Raw genomic sequence first — 4561 nt, forward strand, 5'->3', positions numbered from 1 at the left:
AAACAAAAGAACAGAGATATAATAAACTGAGAGAGGATCGTCTTCTTCAACTCCACTTCAAATCCATCAACCAGGAAGTGTGTTCCACGAAGACTTCAGAGAGAGACTCACCTTTACTGAAGAGGATGAGGAGTAAGACTGAAGACACACAGATGATGAAACAGAGGCGGTGATGATGTGTACGTCTGTGTACGCCTGCCATGATCAAACTGGAACATAGAGACAGATGAAACCAGGCAGCCAGTATGACTAAGAGTGGGATATATGAAAGAATGCAGAAGAGTAATGAAATGTGTAAAAGATAAGATTTACATGAGTTAAGTTTCATATTTTACACCAGTAGGAAGTCAGCTGCTGAGCCTGTAGTTTTTGTAAAGCTTGTTTTTTGATATTAGTAACGTGGGAGTCTCCCTCACATGGAGCTTCAGTTTCTCCTTGGGAATAGTCCAGGTAAAATACAGGTTACAAGTCTCAATCTGGCTTCCCTCCTTCGTCTTCTTCTTTTTCCCTTCAAATGTCAAATATCTTCATGACACCCTCTAATCTCCTGCCTCGACCCACCTGCCTCGTGAATCCTCCTGGAAATGTTGCAGAGCTGCTGATCCCCCCCGGCTGCATCCAACCTCCTCCAGCGTGTCACACTCCTGCGGTCAGATAAGGATTAATCTGAGCCCGGCTCGCCTCCCTCTGAGGTGGGCAGCAGGTTGGCAGGTTACTGAGCTCTGCACCAGGAAAAAAACAAAGACCCTCACGGCGTCTGCCTGCAGGCCGCGCACTGATCCCTGACCACCATCCACCCCCCTGACTACACTGTAAAAAGTGTGAGGTGTGAGGTGAGCTCACTCTGACTCAGCTGAACACCTTCACTGTAAAACTTCAGAACACACTCTTTCATGAGTTTAACATTTACTCCTGTGGACTTTAACACTTAATGATATTTAATGCCTTATTTTATTATTTATCTTATTTCTAATTTCTTTAATATTCAACTCTTTGTTGTTGTTGCTTTTATTCCTTTTATGAAATTAATGAATTAAATATATTTGCATTATGTTATCTATTTTAATTCTCTGATCTTTTTTTAAATACTTTAAATTCTTTTAATCAGTTTTTGTCACTTTTATGTTTTTAATTTACTTTTTGACAAGTTTTTTTTTATATTTTACTGATTCTATTAATTGTTTCTTATTTTTAATATTTTTTTTCTGCTTTTATCTCCTGCTTTGATCCCTTTTTAAATTGTTGTAATCTCATACATTTTATTGTTTTTATCTTGTTTAATTTATTTTACCTCCTATTTAATACTTTTATCTCTTTAACATTTATCTATTTCAATCGAATCATTTGTTTGTATTTGATTAGTTGCTTTTATCTCCTGCTTTGATCTCTTTTTAAATGTTTGATCTCATAAATTTTATTACCTTTATCTCGTTTGGTTTATTTTACCTCCTATTTAATACTTTTATCTCTTTAACATTTATCTATTTCAATCGAATCATTTATTTGTATTTGATTAGTTGCTTTTATCTCCTGCTTTGATCCCTTTTTAAATGTTTGATCTCATAAATTTTATTACCTTTATCTCGTTTGGTTTATTTTACCTCCTATTTAATACTTTTATCTCTTTAACATTTATCTATTTTAATCACTTTAACACTTTTATTTATTTGTATTGAATTAATTGCTTTTATCTACTGCTTTGATCTCTTTTGAAGTGTTGTAATCTCATGTATTTTTTTGCCTTCTTTATTGTGTTTATTTATTTTAACTCTTATTTAATAAGTTTCTCTCATTTATCTATTTTAATAACTTTAATAGTTTAATTGCTATAGCTTAATTTTAACTGCTTTTATCCCTTTTTTTGGACCACTTTGATCTCTTTTCAGAGTTTAACTTCTCTTCATGACTTTCTTCCCTTTCTTTACTCTCGTCTCTATTTATTTCTTGTATCTCTTTTATTGCATTTATTCCTTTTTGTTTTTGTTTTTATTGCTTGAATTTATTTTATTGCTTTGATCTCTTTTTATTGTTTGTATCTATCCCTTTTGTATCTCTTTATTACTTTCATCTTCTTCATCTTTTTATTGCATTTATCACATTTTTCTATTTATGATTTATTTATCGTTCTATATCTTTTTATTGCTTTGATCTAGTTTTATTATTTTGATCTCCTTTGTTTGCTTTTTAATTGCTTTATTGCTTTCCTTCAATTATTATTTATTGTGTCTCTTTTTATAGTTTCTATCGCTTTGTTTTTATTAAATTGTAATGCTTTCATCTTTTTAGAAAATGTGTATTTCTTTGTTCTGTACTATTTAAAATTCAGATTTCTCGGTTTCATTTGACGTTTTGGCTAAATATGATCTTTTAATTAATATTTATTCTATTTTATCATTATACTATCTTGTATAATTTTGTTTGTTCACCAGATCAAACCTTGTTTTTAGAGGTGTTACTTAAATAAAGTTGTTAATAATACCTAGCGGAAGGAACCTTCAGTTTGTTGGAGTGTGGCGCCCCCTGTGGAGAGAGCGGTACATCGTATTTCTTTGCATACATAAATCAGCCGTCTACCTAACACCTTTGTTTGATCTTAGATTAAATATGATCAGACTTCACTCACTGGATTGGATCAACCTTCAGATACAGATTATTAAAGAGTACCAAACTTCATCCACCATACTCTGTCCACAGGGGGCGCCAGTCACAGATATTATGTCTCCTTTATCTACAGCGTCAGGAAAGTGACGGAGCTTCACGAGAGCAAATATTTAGAAATGTTTAAACTATTAAAAACATTCAAACATGTTGTTTTATTTGATGTTATTACATTCGATTCCTTTAATCCAGCTATCCTAATGAAAAGCTTGGAGCAGCACAAACCGGTGGTTCAAATCCAATCAGAACTTCTCAAGCTGTCAAAGAGGCTAATGCTAGCATAGCGGCTATCGTAGCGAACATTAAACTTCCTTTATTTGAACATTAACTTTTCTTACCTTGAGATCTGTGGTCTAATGTTTAATTCCAGGCTCGTACTCATGTCAGAGTAACTTTGTATTCCTTAGGTTGTCCGGATGTGTCGTCGCATGTTTGGTTCCTTGTTTCAGGAAGCTGCTTCTCCTTACCAGGATGTAAGACCCGCCCACTTTCTCTTACCAGCATCCAATCAGAGATCAGAACAAGTGTTTACATCAGCACAAACATAATGACGCGATGTGTTGCATCACTTTAACATGACGTCCACTCACACACTCTTTCAGTTCAATACTTTATTAATAACTGGTGCAATTGAAAAGACAAAAAATAAAAAAATCAAGTAAGAATACATTTGCATATTATATCATCAAAACATAATATTCAAAGTGGTCTAATACAGAATAGAAATGGCAAGTTTGTTGTTGTTTTTTTTACTGGAATGAGAGAAATGATGCACAGCTCTGAAGGCCACTAGTGTAAAGTTGTCCAAAAACTTCCCTTAAAAGAATTTCAAAACATCCAAACCGTTTCTGAGGAAAGAAAAGAGGCTGTCGCTTTAACTCACACCAAGCTGTCGGTAATATTCAACCTGTGTTTCTTCTCTGCTGTCACAATTCAACAAATCTGTTTTCAACACAAGATTTGACTTAAAATTGGAAGAAAAAATACAAACATGGTTATTTTAATTTTGGGGAATTAGTTTCTCCTAGTTTAAAATAATTGTTCCTCATTAAAGAAAATAAAAGTAAACATTACACCCATTTGAAAAAATATCAGGTGTAAAAAAAAAAAAAAAAAAAATTAAATATATTAATAATTAATTTTAAGCTGAAAAAAAAGATATTTTAAAAATTGCATTGGAGTTTTTTTTTTTTCTTGGTAGTTACTTTTTTTTAATTAGGAGAATATAATAACTCAATGGTTCTGTATATGACTAATTTCATAAAACCATAAAAATGATAAATAAAAAAAATAGTTAACTAGTGTTTCAGGTTTGTTGTTTTTTTGGCCCTTTTTGTCTGATAGAAAATCCTTTCAAGAGGCAAAACAATTTTAAAATCTAGATGCTATTCATAAAGATAAGGATTAAGATTGGTCTTATGTGATGTTATTTTTCACCAAACAAAGCTGCTTAAAAAAAAATACAAATAAAGATATTTAAATTTTGGGGAATTAGTTTCTCCTAGTTTAAAATAATTGTTTCTCATTAAAGAAAATAAAAATAAACATTACACCCATTTGAAAAAACATCAGGTGTAAAGAAATAAAAAATAATTAAATATATTACTAATTAATTTTAAGCTGAAAAAAAAAGATATTTTAAAAATTGCATTGGAGTTGAATTTTTTTTCTTGGTAGTTACTTTTTTTTAATTAGGAGAATATAATAACTCAATGGTTCTGTATATGACTAATTTCATAAAACCATAAAAATGATAAATAAAAAGTAGTGTTTCAGGTTTGTTGTTTTTTTGGCCCTTTTTGTCTGATAGAAAATCCTTTCAAGAGGCAAAACAATTTTAAAATCTAGATGCTATTCATAAAGATAAGGATTAAAATTGGTCTTATGTGATGTTATTTTTCAC

At 31.3% G+C, this 4561-nt stretch overlaps 1 long non-coding RNA gene across 1 annotated transcript; it reads right to left on the reverse strand.

The window, feature by feature from the left end:
- Window positions 1–111: 111 nt before the first annotated feature.
- Window positions 112–3265, reverse strand: LOC117808933. Its single transcript, XR_004630408.1, has 3 exons — window positions 2997–3265; window positions 562–722; window positions 112–209 (listed from the first exon to the last, which is right to left on the reverse strand). It is a non-coding gene; the product is annotated as an uncharacterized LOC117808933 (long non-coding RNA).
- Window positions 3266–4561: the final 1296 nt, after the last annotated feature.

Source organism: Notolabrus celidotus, unplaced genomic scaffold (genome assembly GCF_009762535.1).
Source record: "Notolabrus celidotus isolate fNotCel1 unplaced genomic scaffold, fNotCel1.pri scaffold_184_arrow_ctg1, whole genome shotgun sequence".
Taxonomy (NCBI): domain Eukaryota; kingdom Metazoa; phylum Chordata; class Actinopteri; order Labriformes; family Labridae; genus Notolabrus; species Notolabrus celidotus.